The sequence below is a fragment of the Dasypus novemcinctus genome, chromosome 11 (genome assembly GCF_030445035.2).
Source record: "Dasypus novemcinctus isolate mDasNov1 chromosome 11, mDasNov1.1.hap2, whole genome shotgun sequence".
NCBI classification, from domain to species: Eukaryota; Metazoa; Chordata; class Mammalia; order Cingulata; family Dasypodidae; genus Dasypus; species Dasypus novemcinctus.
Window position 1 is genome coordinate 74419338 of NC_080683.1, and position 21403 is coordinate 74440740.

At 44.6% G+C, this 21403-nt stretch overlaps 1 non-coding gene and 1 pseudogene across 1 annotated transcript; one reads left to right on the forward strand and one right to left on the reverse strand.

Moving 5' to 3' along the window:
• Nucleotides 1–12807: 12807 nt before the first annotated feature.
• LOC111765450 (U1 spliceosomal RNA) lies at nucleotides 12808–12970 on the forward strand. The gene has a single exon (XR_009188132.1). It is a non-coding gene; the product is annotated as a U1 spliceosomal RNA (small nuclear RNA).
• A 1557-nt stretch (nucleotides 12971–14527) lies between these two features.
• Nucleotides 14528–15199, reverse strand: LOC101428470 (small ribosomal subunit protein uS3-like; annotated as a pseudogene).
• Nucleotides 15200–21403: the final 6204 nt, after the last annotated feature.

Sequence of the window (21403 nt, forward strand, 5' to 3'; positions counted from 1 at the left end):
TAGCTTCTATTATGTGAAACTGCACTGATTTGTTCCATTTATCAATAATAATTAGAATAAAACTTATTTGTAAGTGACTAGAAATCAGTAAGCATATATTAGGCTTTTTATATATTTTCTTGAGGAAACTTCTGAAATGTTTCTGTTCAAAGACATTTTATATTTATTTATTTATTTATTTTCATTTACATTGTCTCCTCTCTGTGTCCATTCGCAGTGTGTTCTTCTGTGTCCACTTGTATTCTTGTCAGTGGCACCAGGAATCTGTGTCTTTTTTTGTTGCATTATCTTGCTGCATCAGCTCTCCGTGTGTGTGCATCGCCACTCCTGGGCAGGCTGCACTTTTTTTGTAGGGGGCAGCTCTCCTTACGGAGTGTACTTCTTGCATGTGGGACACCCATGTGGCAGGGCACTCCTTGCACACATCAGCACTTCGCGTTGGCCAGCTCACCACACAGGTCAGGAGACTCTGGGTTTGAACCCTGGATCTCCCATGTGGTAGGCAGATGCTTTATCAGGTGAGCCAAAGCCACTTTCCTCAAAGATATTTTAAATCCTGGGAAGAAAAAATGGCATATTCTCTTCAAACTTGCAACTTGAAAAATTTTTGGATCCAATCTTGGAAATTTTAATATTAATTACTGAAAGCATGGGTAAATGGGGGTAGGAAAAATAAAGAAAGGAAAGCATTATAACATTTCCCTCCCACTTTCTGATGGGGTTAAAGAGGGCGGAAAATCAAGGAATGCAGAGCATAGTGAAAAGTATTACAGGTACTATTTATTACCTTGGACAAATAATTTTTCTGAGGCTCAGTTTTCAAATCAGAGTAACAATACCTGTTGAACCTGCTTTCCAATATTAAGACTATTAACAGAGAAGTTCTTTGGAAAATGTAATTTCCTGAGAAAGTGAAGGCCTTTATAGTTTCAAATTTTAAGTTCAAAGAGGCCTAATAATAGGAAAACACACATTTGGAAAAACCAGCTCAACCTCAACTACACAGATTTGCTAATAGTACAAACCTAGCTCAACAGCCCGCCATAAGTCTGGCTAATAACTCAGGAATTTCTCATTTGATCTTACTTCCTGAACCTATTTTCCTGACTCTTTCTTTGATTCCATAACCTCCCATCTAAACTAATCGGCTTCCTTTCCAAAGTCATTTGCTGGAACTGAAGTGAAGAAAGAAGTCTGGCCAGAAGTTAGGCATCCAGGGGAATTCTGACCAAGGAACACAGAGACCCCCTGTCCCTTCTCTCTTACCCCAGGCCCTGCAGGTCTTTTCAAAGAAAGCTTAAGCAAGTTAAAAGGAAGCAAGAGGGGGTGGCGGACTTGACGTCCAGCTACCACATGGGAGGTCTGCGGTTCAAACCCCGGGCCTCCCTGACTGGTGTGGAGCTGGCCCATACACAGCACTGATGCGTGCAAGGAGTGCCCTGCCATGTAGGGGAGTCCCCCGCATAGGGGAGCCCTACGTGCAAGGAGTGCACCCCATAAGGAGAGCCGCCCAGCGCGAAAGAAAGTGCAGCCTGCCCAGGAGTGGTGCCGCCCACACGGAGAGCTGACACAACAGGATGACGCAACAGAAAGAAACACAGATTTCTGTGCCGCTGACAACAACAGAAGTGGACAAAGAAGACGCAGCAAATAGACACACAGAACAGACAACGGGGGTGGGGGGGGAGGGGAGAGAAATAAATAAATAAATCTTAAAAAAAAAAAAAGAAAGCAAGCAAGCAAGAGGCATTGAGGTAGCAGGGTCTACTTATTTTATGATTCTAATTCTTTTGAGTGGCAGTTGACCTAAATTAAAAACAGTAAAGAGTTACTAGGACAAATGCATGATGTTTCTTTCTGAAAGGGGGGAAGGGATTCAGGGTGCTAGCCCCACTGTTCTTTTTTAATGGAATGTTTGGCTGCTTTCTCCACCCTCCACTTCCTTTTTTTCACCTTACTTATTTAGTGTTCGTCCTCTTTGGGCCCTCTTCCATGAGACTAGAACACATTAAATATCAGCTTTCCTTCCTGGGCAAAGATAAAATATACAATGTGGTGGTTTAGACTTATGGACCTCAGAGAAAAACATTCTTAAGCATTCCTGAGGTGTGAGCCCATTGTAAGTAGGATTTTTTGATGAGGTTAAGGTGTGGCCCAACTCAATCAGGATGGGTCTTTAAAAAAATTTTTTATTGACGTATATCATTCATACATGAACATACATAAACAATAAGTGTATAGTAAAAATTGTGAACTTACAAAACAAACATACAAACCATCACGCAGGGCTTCCATCCATCACCCTACCAACCAACACCTTGCACTGTTGTGAAACATTTGTTACAAACCATGAAAGAGCATAGTCAAAATATTACTGATAGTACTTACATTTGGGGTATTTCCCCACAACCCACCCAATTATTAACACTCTATATTAGTATTACTACATTTGTTATATTTTATGAAAGAACGTTCTCATCTTTGCACTGTTAACCAGAGTCCATCTTCTAGCACTGGATTCCCTGTGTAACAGTCCCATGCTTTGCACAATCCATTCAAAGTATACACAGTGGCTCTCATTTTCATCAGAGTTGCACTGTCATCACCTTTGTCAATTTTAGAATGTTTTCATTACCCAAAAAGTAAAAACCCCATACCCGCTTATACCCAGCTATCAATGTCCCTTAGAATTGTTATAACATCTTTACCAGTGTTGCAAAAATATTACATTATTACTGTTCACTGTCATCCATATGCTTCATTAATTGTAATTTTCCTGTGTCTCACCATACTCTTAACATTTTTTAAAAGAAGAACATGCTTATATTTATACTATTAACCATAATCTTCATCCACAACCTAAATCAGGTTGAATCTTAATCCTATTTACTGTACTCCCTTATAAGTAGAATGAAATTGAGACAGAGAGAAAGCCATTCAAAGCAGGAGGCTGAAGGTTAAGAGAACCCAGAAGAGGAGAGGACAGGAGAGACCATCTTGAGCACTGCCATGTGACAGAAGAGCCCAAGGATCGCCAGAAGCCAGTCTAGAACACCCGTCTTTGGGAAGAAAGTATCACCTTGATTTGGACTTTTCCCTAGCCACAAAACGACAAGCCATTAAATTCCCATTGTTAAAGCAAGCCGATCGCATGGTTATTTGCTTGAGCAGGCAAGGAAACAGAAGATACAGGATACTACAAGAAAGCTGATCACCCTGTGGGAGATCCCTCCAATCATGTCTAGCCCTATTTCCCTCCACACACACGCACACACACACGCACACACACACACAGAGGGCATAGTTCTAGTTCTAATGTCCCTGGCCCTCTATTCCTTTCCTGTCCTTTTTGAGGTGATCAACGGAAGAGTGACTCAGAGCATCTTCTCTATCCCTGCTCATGATGCCCAATTCTTTTTCATTCCTTCAAACTACTAGAAACGTAAGCTTCCTGAGGCCAGAGACCTTGCCTATTTTGTTCATGGAGTATCTGAGCCCGGTACATAATTGGCGTTCAACAAACACTTGTTAAATGAATGAACCAATGATTCACTAGGCACAGCTGTGTGCCAGGTACCGCTCTAGTAGCTGAGACTGCAGAGGCGACCTCTACAATGTGCTTCCTTAGGAAACAGACTAGGGCCCAAACACTGGCACGCTAAACGCACTGTGTAACAGAACTGTGGGATAGCCGAGGTCACAGGTGGCGGGTGTCTACAGGTTGGATTTCCACTGCGGCGAGGACGATCTACAACGCCAGTCACAGACCCAAGAGCGGTTTGACCACCACGTGATTCTCCTTGGCAGACAGCCCGGGCTTCCTAGGCCCTAGCGGGTGCTGGGATTCAGCGGTGCGCAGCTGCTGGCCGCATCTACCTCGCTGTGGCTCAGGCCTGCGGGACTCGGGACAGCCAGGCGTCACGCCCTAAGCCCCGGCCTAGAACTGAGGTGGGGCCTCAAAAGAAAAAATCTCCCCCCCTCCACCAGGGCCGCTGCTTCCCCAAGACCTCACCTTATCCCGCGCTGAGGGTGAGGCGTATCTCAGATAGAGAGCAAGGGGAAGTGCGTGGAGGGCAGTTGCGCGGGCGGTTACGGTGCGCTTCTTACCCCGCACGCCGGGTGTCAAAGGGTCCTATGCAGGTGCTTTCACGTCGGCCGCGTCTGGTGGGGATTCTTCTCCCAGGCTGCGGTTTAGCTGAAGCCAGAGAGGAAGCTCAGGCACGTGGCCAAGGCTACCGAGCCCTGCGGCCCCTGTGCGATCCTGGACTCAGAGTAGCTGCACGTGTCGCCTGCTACTTACAACGAGCCCTAAGGGTGGGCCCTTTACCCTCAGGCCAACTTAAGGCCACAGCGCACCCCCTGTTGCGACCAGGTCTTCCCTCCCCCGCCCCTCCCCGCCGGGGAAGGAATCTTCTGCCTCCCACGCCTGGCTCGGTGCATTCAGATGCTAATTCCTAGAGCCCTCAAGCCGGCCTGGCCTCACTTCCCCTGCGTACGCCATCCCACTGAATCCAGAGTTTCTCCCTGCTTCTGCAAGCGCTGAAGGAGCTCTAGCCTGTTTAGACCCTGCTTACTTAAGAAGGGCCACGGTGTTTCTCCTCCCCACGCTAAATGTTCTAGCGGGACAGCTTGGGAAGTCCGCGCTCTCCAGCGGTCAGTCTCCGGACAGAATTCTAGAGAGAGCTAGAAAATTCTCCGGTATCTTAAACGCAAATTATAGCTGCGAGATGATCCGGAGGAAGGAACGCGGCTGCCGCGGAGACGTTGGAGGCAGCGGCGCGGCGAGCCCAGCTATGGGAGTTCCGCCTCCTCCGAAGCTGCTGGGCTGGGGCGACCTACTCCCCACCTTGTCTTAAGCCTAGAGCTCTGACGGCCCCGTTGCTTTTGCGCAGCATCGCCAAACAACTGCCCTGGTTTTGCTACGTGGCGAATTACCGGGCGAGGAGACTGGTAGAGGAAGAGTTAATCGCCCACGAATAGTATTTCATCTTTACCTTCCTACCACTTGTTTTTATTTAAGGGTTATGTTTGTTTAAGGGTTATATTTCACCAGACTGTTCAACTGAAAATTTCCACATTTTTACCTAGAACATTTTTTAAAAGGAAAAAAGCTTCCCTTCTTGAAAACATGCTTTCTTGCTAGTGTTTCGTAATAAAACCATACTGTCCACTATGGACATGAGAACCGATTACGTAGTAGTTTTTACAATTACGGTCATCAGTTTTCTGTATTTTTTCTTAGCATATGAATACTTACACTGACTGTAAGTTCTTTCAGACGTAACTGCAATTCTTGGACTTAAGTAGAATTGATTTTTACACTTTCTACCCTTTTAAAAGGAAGATACATGCTGACTGTGATTTAAAAATCGTCTAGCGAGTCTTCCGCCTCCTCGAGGGAGTGGCTGACGTGCACCAAGTCCTTGACAATGGTCCGTTTTCTCTAAAGCGGCATTGCCTGGGGCCTAAATCTGGACTGGAGCCTGAGACTGTGCAAGTGGATTGGAAAACTTTTTCTTGTGCGTTCCCATGCCTTTTCTTTGCATTGATCACCAGACCTTTTGAAAACTGTAATAGTTTCCTTGCAGAGCTCCTGTAAACTTACTTAGGAGAAAGGTCATATTTAAGGGGTCTAGGAGGAACTAGAATGGCGCTTGCCACCGCCTGTACAGGACTGGCCGAGGGAAAGTGCAAATTAAGTCTTGGAAAGCATGGAAGCGAGAAATGATAAAGGAAAGAGTGTTCAGGCCAAGAACCCAGGTACCCAAACTCTTACAGATCAATGTGTGCTCCTGTTTCTCTTTTATTAACATCTGTCTTTACCATGAGTAAAAAACACTTAGTAAAATTATTTTTTAAAGGAGTAGTAGGAATTGCACCCAGGACCTAGTGCATGAGAAGCAGGCGCTGAAGCACTTGAGTAACATTGGCTCCCAACAAAATTATTTTAACAGGCTTCTTGCCTTGGGATGTTGATCTGGGACATTCGCAGCCAGCGTCCTACAGTCAAGGTGGGCTCCTTGCCCCCACCCCCGCCTTCCTCCCGTGGTGCGACTCATCAGACCTCAAGGCCTTGGCAGGGCCAAGCTATCTGCTCATTGTCCGTTGTAAACAAGCTGCGTTTGCAGCAAGGATGCGGAGAAGAGGGGTTGCAGTGCCAGCCGCGGAGGGCGGGGGTTCGAGGCCCGGGCACGCAAGGAGGGTGCGAGCTGCGTGGGCGATGGGTCTTGGGACCGACCGGGGTCCTGGGCCCGGTGCGGAGCTGGAGTGCCGCGCCCATGGGGCTGATGTGCCGCCAGGGTTGAGCGCCAGGATGCGCCAGGGTCCATAGACGGGACCGACCAGCTCTTCTCGTATCCGGGGGCAGTTCCTGTAGCCCACCTCAAAGCAGGTCGCCGCGCGCGGGTTTCCGCGAGCGCACCACGAAAGCGGCGCGAACGGCTTGAGGCGGCGGGGAAACGACAGCAGAGAAGAGGCAACGCCCGGGGGCGGGCTTGGGTCTCCGCAGAGGCACGAAACTGGGAGACCCGGGCGAGTCTTTCCTCTAGCCCCTTTCTGTCCGCCTCAGCGGCGCGTCCAGGCGCGAACCAGAGGAGAGCGACACTGAGCCCTGTCTCAGCCGCAGACGAAAGCCGGGCGCCGGCGTAGGGGACAGCCGGGCCTCGCGGCCGGTGGGCGACGGAGCTCCGCGGCCGGGCCGAGGGAGCGGCTGGGGCTGGTGGCCGCTGCGGGCTTCCCGCGGCCCTGCGGGATGGGACGCACCTCTTCGGCGTCCGGGGTGGGCCTCGGCTGCGACCACAGGTCCCTGACCTCGCCTCTCTCCTCTCCTCGGCGGGCGCCAGAGGTCAGACGGGTGCTCAGAGGAGCAGAAGAACCAAACGCGGGATCTGATGGAATCTCTCGTTCCATTATTGTCTCGCTTCTGTGTCTATTTGTCAAAGGATACTTTGTGCGGAGTTTTCTTTCTTTTAAAAGATATTAAATGCTTTTATTTTCAGTATTAAAAATCAGTATTTTTAATATTGAAACAGTGCTGATTTTAACAAAATGGCAGCAAAAAAAAAAAAAAAAAAATTCCAAGGTACAATCTACAGGGTAATCCATTCTGAGTGCCCCGCAGCGCTGGCAGGGCCCTGTCCTTGGGCGCCCAGTGGAGCCCCATTCACAGAAATGCACACGCGTGTGCGCGTCTGCGGGGGCTGGGCCAGGAGCAAATACCACATAGTTTTAGTTTCTGAACCTTCGCGTGGTTTTGATGGGATGAAGTAAAATCTCAGGGCCCGAGCAATCACTTCTTGTCAGAGTTGACTCACTTAACCATTGGAAATGATTGAATGCTTCAGAAGGAAGACTGCTTTTGAGGTCCAGCATTCTAAGTAGCATTTGGTATCTGCAAAATTTAGACTCGATTGTTTGCATTCTCTGTAAAGAGAGTAGAGTTGTATTGTACTTACAAGTTTCTAACTAGTTTTTTTTTTTTTAAGACTAAGCAATGATTAATGGTAAATTAACTGCAAGCACAGAAGGGAAAAATTACTTACAGGTTCCTGGGTTTCAAGCACAACTACTAGAAACTGGTCTTTCTTTACTTTTTGTTGTTTATTTTAAAAAAAATTTTCCCCAGCAGTCTTTTTACTTTCTTCTTCCCTATTTCAATCCCAATTTATAAGAGCAAGAAGCAAAGCTAAATACTCATGTTTCACATTTAGGTTACCAAAGTAGTTATCCGATTATTCAAAAAACACCCAATATTTCTTTATTCTTTGATGTGAAGTTCTAACCTTCTAGACTTAAAAAGTTGGACAGAAACTTTCCTTGCAATAAGACTTTTCAATAGTTCTAGCATTGGCTCTTTTTTTGTTAACATATTCAAGCTAAACCTCCCTTAATGGCCCCTCTTTAATGAGCATTCCTGCAAATCATAGTAGAAAGTACTTCCTAATTTTTAATAAGATTAGGAAGGAATAAATTTATAATGCTGAGAGCAAAAGGTGTTCTTTCCTCCTCAGATTATCACTATTTTGTACAAATATCTTGTTTTAAAACCAATATTCCAGCATTCTACATCTATATCTAAATATTCTTAGTTTTAAATTGACTTGGAATATGAAAAAGGTATATACTCCTAATTCTAACTTTTTACTATGTTTATTGCCTTGGGTGCCAAGAATAAAAAAGTCAGAGGTTAGGGCTTTGAGGAAATCATGAATATCCTTAGTTCACATTTTTTTTTCCAAATTGGAAGAGGACTGACCTTTCTCCTGATATCAGAACAGTATTTACTTTTCTTTTCTGTATATTTCTGGCCTTGCATTCTAAAAACCAGAGACTTGGACACTCATTCTCTACTATATAGAGAGTTTGAAAATAAATAGGAATGGTTTTGTAAACACACATACTAAATATACTTTATTTTCTTTGCAAAGGCTCTGTGGAGTCTACTTAATTCTCCACTACTGCCATTTTCATCTAAAATAATAAAATTAGAATACCATGGGTAATGCTATTCAGCAACTATATCAATAATTTAAAAGATTTCTTCATTGAATATCTAGGTGATTTAGTCTTGACTGAATAGCCATGGTTACTTAAAATGGAATAAAATTCAAGGAAATACAGCCTATGTCTTCAATCCTTTCATCATTAAACATTATTGCCACTTCTTATAACCCATTCAACATTTCAGTTGCTCTTAAGTGATGCCTTTAAATTGTTTTGCCCTTAAACACACCAAAATCTTGGGGTTTACCTAAAAGTCATTTCTGTAGAGGGATATTACTAGAAATAATAACCTGCCCTGAAATCAGGATATCTGCCTGCTCCTTGATGAGATTCAAGTGGATTTGCAGGTTTTTTAAAAAAAGTTTTTCATAAAACGTATTTGTTATAATGAGAGAAGTACTTCTCTTTTGTTGAATTACAAGATGTTGAGACCAAGGAAGCTCGAGTGTGACTAGTCAAAAGATAGAAAGAGGGGGACAGAAGCAAAAGTTTCTGTCTCTCAGATATTCACTTGTTCCAGCATCAGTAATAATCAATTAAGATGTCCTGTGGAACTTATTTTAATTGGGTGACCCAGAAGAATCCTATTACATTTGACTTTTGTCTTACCTATGTGTATTTGGATTTTTAAACAGTATCTGAAGGATGGGGTCCACAGCCTCCAGAGATCCCTTCAGGTCTGAGATACTTGGCTCCTTGGGATGCAATACTAATGGCCTCTAGGAGTCTCCTAGTAATGAGGATGTTGTGTCATTTGGTAGGGTTGTATTAAAGGATGGGAGTTTAGCCAGGCTTGGGAAAAGAATGATTGTTCAGAGGAGGTGATCAGTTCAAACTAGACTATACTATTTCAGTTTTCAACTCCAGGATCAAAGCTCTTTTAGATGCATGCTGGAGAGCTGGTGGTCATGCAAGACAAAAGTAGATCAGGCTTCCTACCTGCAGTGAGGGAATGCTAGGGACAGACTCATCCTTCTGACTTCCCAGGGGAGGCTTAGGGGACCCGGATACAAAAGATACATTGCTTATCCTTTCATCAACTCCCTTTTTAACTACCCTGGAGGAAGTATGGTGAGGAAAAAGGAGAGGTTGCACCTCTCTCACTGATTGTATGGCTTTAGGCAAGTGTCGCCACTTTCTGGGCTGTAGTTTCCTTATAAAATGAAGTGTTTGATTAGATGATGGTTAAGGCCTTCTCAGTTTTGTAGTTCGATGAGAGCTGGAGAAGAAAAGTATTAAAGGTTGAATTGTCGAACCCACCTCCCAATCTGCCAGAAGTTTTCAGGGATATGTTTTTATCAACCATCTCAATTTAACTCTCAATTAACTGCAGTTATTAATTTCTCTCTATTGCATCATCAATATTTTCCCCTTTTGTAACTTGTTACCATACATCTTTGTGTATGATGTAATAATATCTACCAATCTTTAAAAACCTTCTCTGTTCCAACATCAGATACTGATGGTAACTCATTCGCCTCCAGTTACCATCCTATTTCTCTGCTTCCCGTTATAGAAAAGCTCATCAAAAAAGGAACCCACAGTTACTGCCCCCATTTCATCTCCCATTCTCTTGTGAACCTGCTACAGTCAGATTTCTACCTGCATGGCTCCAACTGAAACTACTGCCAAGGCTAGCATAGACCTCCAGGCAGATTCATCTAATGGTCAAGTTTGAATCCTCGTCTTACTTGAACTTTCAAAATCATTTGACAGAGATCATTACTCCCTCTTTTTAGAAACTTTGCTTGATTTCCAAGACTCTGCTTTCTTAGTTCTCCTATCTCACTGGTTGCTACTTCTTTGTTGTTTCTTCACCTCTCTGACTTAAAAGTTGAAGTGCCCTAAGGTTCAGTCCTTGGATTTTTCATGTCTATATGTACTCATTCCTTTGATGATCTAGTTTCATGGTTTCAAATACACACCATGTGTTGAAGACTTCCCAATTTATATCTAGCCTGACAGCTCCTCTGAATTCTAAATTTATATATTTCAACTTCCTACTTGATATCTTCATTTGGATGTCTAATTAAATATCCCCAAATTAACATGAACTCTTGATTTCTTTGCCGTATTTGCTACCCCTTCAGTCTTCTTCATCTCAGTAAATGATAAATTCATACTAACAATTTCCTTAGGCCTAAATTCTAAGAGTCACCCTTGATTTCTCTTTCTTTCACATCCCTCCCCAATCCATCAGAAAAGCTTGGTGGTTCTGCTGTAGAAACACATCCAGATTTTTCCTCTTCTCATTACCAACACCACCACCCTCGTCTAAGCCACCATCACCTCTCTCCTGGACTGTTGTTACAGTCTACTGATTGGTCTCTGCTTCCACCTTTGTCCTCCTTCATTCTCTTGTCCACATTGTGGCCAGTGTGAACCTTCTAAATTGAAATTCCATTCACATTATATCCCTGTTCAAACCCTGTAATGATTCCACATATCACCAAAGTAAAACCCACAGTCCTTAACATGACTTAAAAGGATAGATAGAATCTATCTGCATGGATAGATTCTAATGCTCTGTTATGATCTCATTACCTACCATTTTTCCGTCATGCACTCTGTTCCAGGCTCACTGGATTCCTTGCTATAGTTTAAATCTACTAGGCACATTCATGGCCATTGTGCCTTTCCCAGATATATTATGTAACCTTCTCCCTCACTCCTTTAGGTCTCAAATACCATCTTATCAGAGAGACTTTTTCCAGTTATACCATATAAAAGAGCACCTCTTACCATCAGTTTCTTACCATTTAATTTGCTTTATTCTTATAGCACACATCCTCACCTGAGATATTATTATTTATCTTTAGGTAGAACTGCTCTAAAATTTGTTATTTCAGTGACTTGCAATGGCTCAAAGATAACCAGTCTCTGGCCTCCTTAGGATGTTAGTTTCTGTTTTAGATTTGTTCCCTCATAAATGATTGCTGCTATTCTAGGAATCCCATCCTCACACAACATTCAAAAACAGAAATAGTGGGGCCAATTCTTTTGGAGCACCACTTAAAGATCCAGGAAAACCTTTCACCGGTATCTCCAGCAAACTTGCCCTCTTGACTTTTTGGCCAGAATTGTGTCACATGTCTATTCCCAAACCACTTATAGGCAAGAGAAAAGAAACACCCATGGCTGATTTAAGTTAATTAGAATTCACCTATTGGGGCTTGGAGAGATTCAGCATCCCTAAAGCACTTGACCACTTTATACACAAACATAATTAGTATTCTGTTAGCAAGAAAGAAGTGGGGATGATAGTTAGTTGTTGGATGTACATTTTAACAGTGTTTGCCACACTTGTGATTGATCACAACACCCATTTTGTTGTCCATCTCTTGTCTAAATAGCTTGTTTTCTCGCATTCCTAGGCAGCTGATCATTTGAATCAAGGAAGTTTTTTCCACATTTATTTCTGTTGTATTTAATTGTATTCATGTGTAGGAGGCGTATTTGTTTTTTATTGCTGAATAGCCAACCTCCTTGAAATTCAGAAGCGTAAAGCAACAGTCATTTCTTTGCTTATAATTCTGCAATTTGGGCTGAACTTAGCTGGGTGACTCTTCTGCTGGTCTCATTTATGTGTCTGTAATCATTTTGGGGACAGATGAGGACTGGGCTTCTCTCTCCATCTTTTTTTTTTTTTTTAACTTCTAAGGAGATTAGATTAGGCTTCTTCATATGGCAATCAACAGTGTTTCAAAAGGGCAGTGTGCCCAAATGTGCAAGTTCTTTTTAAACTTCTGCTTGTATCACCTTTGCTGATGTATCATTGATCAAAGCAAGTCACAAGGAGAAGTACAGAGTTATTGTGAGAAGAGACTGCATGAGGGCATGGATACCAGGAGATGGGATTCACTATGGGTCATTATGTAACAATTTACCACAGGCAGTTAACCACTGGAGAGAAAGCTATCCTTGGAAAAACTGTGTGAAAACTGAAACAGCCGTTCTTCCTGGGAATATTGTACAACTTCTCTAAGTTGTACACTAAGAAAGGGCTGCATGAAATGTAAAAATGAGAATAACAAGTCTGCAGAATAAAATTTGTATGCATGATTTATTATATATCTTAAAAATTAACAAGCTAATCTAAAACTGAGTTCAGTTATGACATGAAGGTAGCAGTCAGTATCAGGTACAGGAATGAAAGTGAAATATCTTCCTAGATGTTTTCCTCCTTCCCTCCCCCCCTTCTTCTTTTCTCTTTAAATGCTCTTTACACTTTTAAAAATACTTTTTATACTTCAGTGACACAAGTAAATTATCTTCACACTTTAGAGATGTTAAAGATTACCTGAGATACTTACCTGGCAGGGGAGATACCATGATCACGAAGATGGTTTTCCCAGGGCGAGGCTTATCCACTGCACTCTGAATGTGCTGACCCCTGTGATTTCCCCAAATGTGGGAAAGTCCACTGCATAATTTGTGGTAGTGGGAACTGTGTTCGTGCTCTCCCCTGGCAAAAAAAAAAAAAAAAAAAAAAAAGAAAAGAAAAGAAAAGAAAAGAAAAGGATTACATGAAACTATATGTATGTGCAATCCTAGACCGTAGTATTACCCAAAATATAATGACCAGTATTATTTATTTTCTACATGCAATATGTATTTCTCATTCATCAGGAAAAGTCTTCTTAAAGATGTCTTATTTGGGAAGAGGGTGTAGCTCAGTAGCTGAGCATCTGCTTTGCATATACAAGATTCCAGGTTCAATGTCCTTTAAAAAAAACTTATTTGTACACTAATGCATTATTTACAGTACCCACACAGTGGAAATAACCAGAGTGTCACCCAACAGATGAGTGGATAAACAAAATATGATTCATACAAACAATGGAGTATTATTCAGCTGTAAAAATCAATGAAGTTCTGGTACAAGTTACAATACACTCGGAACTTTTTTTTTTCTTTAAGATTTATTTATTTCTCTCCCTCCCCACTCCTCGTTGTCTGTTCTCTGTGTCCATTTGCTGTGTGTTCTTCTGTGTCCACCTGTATACTTATCAGGCAGCACTGGGGATGTGTCTTTTCGTTGCGTCATCTTGCTGCGTCAGCTCTCGTGTGTGTGTGTGTGGCACCACTCCTGGGCGGGCTGCAGTTTCATGCCAGGTGGCTCTCCTGGCCCAGGGACCACTCCTTGTGTGTGTGGGGGGGTGGGCACCCTTACCCCAGGGCATCCCTGTGTGGACCAGCACTCCTTGTGTGCAGCAGCACTTCATTGGCCAGTTCACCACATGAGCTAGGAAGCCCTGGGTATCAAACCTCCTATATAGTAGGTGAATATTCTATCTGTTGAGCCACATCTGATTCCCCAGATAGAACCTTGAAGACTTGTTGCATGAAACGAGCTAGACACAAACAGACAAATATTATGATTCCATTTATATGAAATATCTAGTACGGCAAATTCATAGACAGAAAGTTGATTAGCGGTTACCAAGGGCCAGGGAAGAGGAGGCAAAGGGAAGTTATTACTTAATGGGTGCCATTTGTTTTGGATGGAAAACTTTTGGTAATGGTTGCACAACTTTGTGAATGTAATTAATACCACTTAAATGTGCACATACAATTGTTAAAATAGGATATTATGTTATGTGATCACAATGGGATATACATATATATATCCCATTTCTGATCCTGTAACCCTAAATTACAGGTCAATAATCAAGGTACTACCCTGCTAGCAATCAGACTTCACTGTGACCAGATTTGCTCTCCCAATTATTTCTCTGGTTAGCTCTGCTCAGACCCTCCTGCTCTGGCCCCTGCCAATGCCATACAACCGTGGTTAAAACCAAGAGGGCTTCAGAGAAAGTGTAGAAACATCCTGAACCAGGAGACCCTAAGCACAAATCAAGTATAGACAGGCATCAATGCTCCCATGGGCCAACATGACCCTCAAACTGAACACTGGACATACAGTCAAGTCAGGCCATGAGATATGCCTTGTTAAAAAGTTTTATTAAAGGACTTTATAAGGCAACATCCTGGCTCCAGATCCAGCTGCCAAGGAAACCTTTTATGCAGCAGGGACTGGGTGGGGCATGGCAGGCAGCTCTGGCTTCCCACCTTTTTGCTCTGAGATGGGAGTGGTGGGTAGGATCTTATCTTTGGGTTCCACAGTACTCACATGGTCAGACAGGGGTTTCTTAAGACCAATCTTACCACTTGGATCCTGTCTGGGCAGCACATGGTGCACAGCAGTATCAACATCCTAGGGTCCCCACTGTGGATCATCAGGCCATCCACAAACTTCATGGTTTAGCCTTCTGTCCTTGGGGGTTTCCCAGCCTCCACGACCTCACAGCCCTTGCCTCGACTCTCCATGATGAACCACAGCACACCATAGCAGGCCCTCAGCACAGCAAGCCCTCCTGGGAGTTTGGAACGCAGAGACTCTGCCTGGGCAATGGCACGGAGACCTCTTGTGGCCACCTTTTCAACACAAAGCTCTACACTGCCCTCAGAGAAGTCAAACCTCTTCTGAATTAGAGCAGTCAATTCCCAGATCCACTGGCCTTTCCCACCAAGAACATTCTGTGTCCTGTTGGCCAGAATAATAATTTCTCTCCTGGTTGATTTCAACTCGAACCTCAACTTCACCTAGCTCCTGAGTGAGAAACTTGTTCAGTTCAGCTTTGAAGATGCCATCAATGACAAACTTCCTCTTTTTGGAAAGTTGTGCCGCCATCTTGCCGCTGCATGCTACCGAAGGGAAAAACCTAGATGTGTACAATAGGAATCAAACCCTATCCCAGTTTATTCACTGTCCATTTGCCTTATTTTACCTAGCATCACTGGTGTTTGAAAACAAAAGTCAAGTTATTTTTAAAATAAGAACCAGAAAAATTGTCCTTGGTTGTCAGCTTCATTAATTACTGGGTTATATGTCCTAAAAATACACATCCATTACTCTCAGGTCTAACCGTGAGGAGGTAAGGGCTTCTGTTTGCTGTGTGCTTTGTCAAACCATGCTTTTCGTGGCTAGCAGGCACTGAAATGCCTCTTAAGTTATCACAGAAAAGAAAATCTTTTGCTGAATTATATTTTCCCTCACTAATGGCAGATCCCATCTCTTTTCATGTTCTGAATCACACTAATCAATGAACCATTCTGTCTTTCTATGTTGTTCCACTAGAAAGTATTTCTAACAGCTCCTCAGCCTTCCTCCCTTCTCGACCTTTTCTTCTCTTATGTCCCTTTACCATCCTCTCCCTTCCCCTTCTCTCTCAAAATCAACTCTTCACATGACTCAAAATGAGGCAGCTGAAATTAAAGTCCTCTATTGTCACCACCAGTGCTAAAATTAAGAAGTGTGTGGCTATGGTCTTTGGTATGAAGTTGGGAACCAATAAGGGATCTCCTTCACGGTCAGTGTTTAGAGCCGCTTTTTCTCCTTGAACTTAATAGTCTTGTATTTGTCATCTTTTCCTGAGATATCTAAAATACTTCATACAGCTGTTTAAGATTAAGAAGGAGTAAGTTCATTTTGAAAAGTAGAAAACTGAGGAAGATAGATGCTATAGGAATAGTGCCTTTATTAAGCAGGCACTGACATAAAATTAAGCCTAAGCCTTTTGTGGGGAAAGGGGACTGAGGCCTAATTTTGCATTCCCTTCCAGGCAGTGTATCCTTCCCTATTGATTTCTGGAGTAGTTGTCACTTTATTATTGGGGCTTTTTTTCCCCTTTTCTTGTACTGGTCTTTGAGCACTCAGGACCCATTTGTTTCCTTTGGGGCTTAAGTATCTATTAGTGTAGAAAATAAAAACCTGCTTAAAAAAATAAATAAAAAAGGGATGAAGTACTGACATGGAGGAAACTTGAAAACAGTATGCTAACTGAAAGAAGCTAGTCACAAAACACCACATGTTTTATGCTTCTATTTGTATAAAATATCCAGAAGAGCAAAATCTAAGGATACAGAAAATAGACTGGTAGTTGCCTAGGACTGGGGAAGTTGGGAACAAATGTAGAGGAACTGCTAATGGGTATGGGCTTTCTTTTAGGAGAGAATGAAAATATTCTAAAATTAGGTGGTGTTGATGGTTGCACAACCCTGTGAATATACTAAAAAATATTGAATTGTATGCTTTAAATGGGCATACTGCATGGTATTTGAATTATATCTCAAAGCTGTTAAAAAAGAAAGAAATGTATGTGCATAAAAACTCATCTTTTGTAAAATAACCTAAGTTTTACATTATGATTCTGTGTGTATTTAAGAGGTTATCTAAATGTGAGTCCCTACTATAAATGAAGGATATATAAAATTCAAACATGCTTTCAGAAAATTAAAATGTATCATTATTTGGTCATGGGCATGAAAAACATGTGTGATGGCATTGCATTTTAAACCAGACAAACACATAATTATGAGAGTACAGGAGCCTAACCAGTGAACTTATTATTGTTATTCAAAGATGCTGACCATGAACCTGAATTTGGTCCTTAGTGATGACTTAAGCTGGATATTTATATTGTTTTGTTCCTATGGCTATGGTAATGGACAACTGATGAACTTTCATTGTTCATAAGTTGTCTTCCAGAACAGTTTCCTCCCATTATGTACTACTCTTCAAAGAGTTTTAGATTCTTGACTTGAGTTAAAGGAAAACTCTGTGCCTGAACAGAAATTCTGTGGCTGAACAGAGATTTACAATTACTTTCTTCACGAGGTAGGCCAGCCTGAGGAGAAAGGAGGTTTTCAGGCCAAAGTCTGTTGAGGAATTGAAAGAAAGACTCACCACTGGCGTCTTGTCCCTCTGTCATATGATCATCCCCCTTGGCCAGAACCTTCTTTGTGGCAAGAGGTCCCATTTTCCCACTCTGGCCAGGTGAGGAGGTCCTGGATTCTGTGTGGCCAACACATGTCCCTACAGATATTGGGTTTGGGAGTCTAAATTTGTGTAGGACTTTATTACCAACTCCTACTCCCCCCAAAAAAGTGCACTGGCCATTATCCCTTCTCCAAATTCCCACATCTCCTTCCTTCTCTTTTCTCCCCCTTTCCCTCTTGTTCTCATAAAAAAAATCATTTAAATCCCTAGAGTAAATTTTAATTGGCAATAAATTCCTATGTTTCCAAATTTAAAAAGGTATCAAATGGATACAGTGAGCAGTCTCTTTCCTGTCCCCAAGCTCAGACATGGAAAGTCTCCCATCCTCCAGGGAACCCATGTTTCTAGGTAGATTTAAACAATCAGAAAAACATATCAGGAAATTCAGATAATTTTTAATATCTACGATCCCTCTGTTATTCTGTCGTTCATTGTCCATCTGCCCTTTCTGGCTTCTCTGCTCCTTGTGGACTAAAAAAGGCTGTCACTGCTCTCTAGTTAAACAACTGTCCCAGCTTCAGCTTTATGCTGCCTTTTAGTTTTTAAAAGTCCCTTTTCTCTTCAGCTTTCAAACTCAGGAGCCGCTTATGGGTGTAGATTTGCAAGCAGACTGTATCCCTATATATATATAGGCTGAATGGAATCACTTAGGATATTCCTGTTTTATACTGTGTGTATATTTTACACATGTTTACACACATCGGGAAATATTTTCTTTGACTTACTTGGGTGCAAAGTTGTCTTTAATATACAAAAGAAGATCTTTCTGTTTTCCTTCACAACGGTTCTTTTTCCTAATTCAAATTGTTATTATTATTGCCCCGAAGAGGGTAGTTCTCTGGGGTTGGAAGGTAGAGATGAGAGATAGAGATAGAGATACAGAGACAGAGAGAGACAGCGAAAGAGAGACAGAGACAGAGACAGACCCAGAGAATCTGAGCTTTCCAAGGGAAAGAAAAAAGAAAAGAGGGAAAAAAAGTCTGGGAATCTCAAGAACATCTTTATTTCGCCTTTTAACTCCCCGCCTTTCTGATTAAGGAGTTCAGCCCTGCTCCCCCGCCCGCATTAATTATCGCCAGCATCTTTTCTCAGAAGCTGTCACCACCACTTGCTGAACTTCAGCCCCACCGTGAGCCATTAGCCCGGTTCTTTCCCGTTCCGCTTATTCTTTCCTCAGTTTCTCCCTGAAATCTTTATAAATCTCCCTTGGAGGAGGAGTGACAGAGCGGGTGGAAGTCTGAACACAATGCAACCTGAGAATTTCTGTCACTCCCTGCATATGCTCCTAAGTGCTTTAATCCCAATTAGGGGCGGCTGACACACGGTCCTATTCATTCCCATCAGCTCTTGAATACATTTGCCTAGAAATGAACTTCACAAATAGAGGCGCTCCTAAATGTGCCCAACAGCAAGGAAAATCGAATTGAGTGCGGGCTCATTCGGCAGCGGCCGGCAGAGAAGCACTGAATGTGGAGGTGCCCCGAGACATCGCAATTCAGCAATACACTCGCTGACTTTTCTTTGCACCATGTCAACCGAAAGAACCAAGAAATAAGTTGGGGAACTCCGGTTAAAAGGCAACTTGAGAGGGACTCTGAATACTTGTATTGAGCCGCTTCCAATGGAGGACTTTAAAAACAACAAAAAAGGCACCACAAAACCCACCAGCGGCGTCAGGGCTGCGTCCTGGCCGCGCGTTTGGAGTGTCCCGGCCGCCGCGCACCCACCGGCCTCGTAATTAAGGGGGAAATGGTCTCGTCGCCGGCGTGTCATCTGGTGGCGTTCCCAGAGCCGGTCTCTGCGGTCCTATTCAAGAGCCGGCCTTAATGTCCCACCCGCGCCTCAGGGGCTGCGCAGCTGGTCCGCGCTGACCTGCGGGCGGAGCCGGCGCGGACGCCTCGGGGGGCGCGGCCTGAGCCACCGCGACCGGCGTTCCCTGCCCAGGCCCAGGCTCCGCCGGTGGACGCGGGATGGCCGGGCCGCTGCCTGCCTGCAGGCCTCGCCTGCGGTCCCTCATCCTGCGCTCCCTATCCCGGGGCTCGGGGCTTGGCAACCCCATAACACGCGAGGCCCCAAGGCCAACTCGGGCCCCCTGCGGCGCCGAAGCCTAGGCCTTCACTGGCTGGACACAGGCAGTCCTAGAAAAGGGTGCCCTGAATGCGCCTCTGGCCAGAGCCCCTTAATCTCAGTCCCGAAGTCCTTCGCGGGGCGATTTCCCCCGAGGCAGAACCCAGTCGGGTCCAACCTGCTCGGCTCCCTCAACCTCTCGAGCCCCGCGCTCCAACACAACAGGCGCGGGCGCGGGTGGGTGCCCCGCACCTCTCAATGCAGCGGAGCCTGAAGGCAGCGCGGTGGTGGGACGCGGCTCCCTGCAGCCTGCTCCTCCCGCTGGCTGCAGCTCTCGAACATCCATGCCTCAATGAGGGCAACCTGTTACCCGGGCAGGGTCGGTGCCCGCGCAGTTCCGCGGTGGGCAGGCGACAGGGTCGCCCCCACAGCCGCAGCCGCGCACCTCGGTGCAGGAGGGGTTTCACTTTAACGGGGCCCCTGGACGCCCATTTTAAGTCCATAAAAAAGCCGAGTGGAATGTTTTGATTGAGTCTCAACATTGTCTTTGAATAAGGTTGAGACCATGTAATTAATGTGTCTTTTTAATAAGGGACAATACGGCCGTTCAAGCTATTTAATTTCATTTAATTTTCCATCCCATTTGCTGCACAGCCCGCTTTTACTTTTAACACCCAGCCTTTCACTGCCCATCTTGCTCCACTGGGCACATTAGATTGGTTTCACCCTTGCTTTTTAGGGGAGGAAAAATAAAAGAAAATGTGTTCCTTTCCTCCTTTGTGGACAATTTATTTCACTTGGGGAACTTCAACTCTGAGCCACAGGACAGAATAAAACTCGGCGAGCTGGTGTGAATGCCTCTAGCGCAGGCCCTTTCTTCTCGCGGGGCTGGGAACCAGTCACAATTGGCTATATTAATAAATAACTTTCCTCACAGTCGGCCTTTACATGGTCCTATTGATAAAATTGTTCGCGTGTCGTTCACGCTATTTCACTCATTAAGGAGGGCCGGGGAGGCGCCCCGAACCCAGGCCCTGCGCTCGCCCCTTCCCGATCACAGCGCTGGTAATTTAAACTGGGTGTCATCCCGGAGTCGCCAGGCCAGAGGTTAGAGGGACATGTTCATGGCTTAAATTTATTGCCCTCGACTCTTCGGAGTGGCTTCCTCTCCTCCTCCCCTCCCCCAGCTTTTGCCATTCATGGGCCGGATCAAAGGCGTCCTCCCCTCGTCGCGGACTGCCTTCGCGGCCTGCAGAGGAGCAAATGGAAGGTTAAAAAGAAAAATAAGCAGCAGCTCTCTTAAAAAGTGGCCCTGGACCAGGTGCTACTGCACGGCCCGAGGGGCCACAGGGTGTGGCTGCGCAGACCAGCCCACCCGGTCTACACAGGCCTTGGACCTGGTACGGTGGAGGACCATGCGTGTGCTCTGCAAGCTCTTGTCTTGAGATGCTTAGACACTTGAGACATTTGACCGGGCCTGGATCCCTGCGTGATGGAAAGCTTGGGCTTCGGAGTTTCCAAGTCGCATTCGCTGTGCAGATCCTTGCTACTGACTTCTGCTGTAAATTAGTGTGAGAGACTGGGAGGAAGCCCAAGATCCGTTTGCATCATTCCCATTTGACGGACTAGGAGACTGAGGCTCAGAAGTAATTCACTCAAGATTCCCGGGGTCTTGAACGGCAGAGCAGACTCTTGACCCTGTCGGTTGTAGCGTCTCCAGCGAGGGATATTGCCGTAAGGGCTGGTGCTAGGCAAACTTGTTGAGTTAGTAGGAGTTGCCATCCTGCCTCCTGCTGTCCTTGTTAAGCACGGTCGCCGCGTCGGGCAAGCAGGCTAAGCCAGGCAGGGCAGGCGCAGGCGCTGAGCGGAACCCTGCACCCTTTTGTAGAGTGGGGGTGGTGGGGGTGGGGGTGGGCAGCAGGCCTGTGCAGAGCCGGAAACCGGCGCCACTCTCACCTCTCCAGGAAGAACCGCTTAGGGCTCATGTCC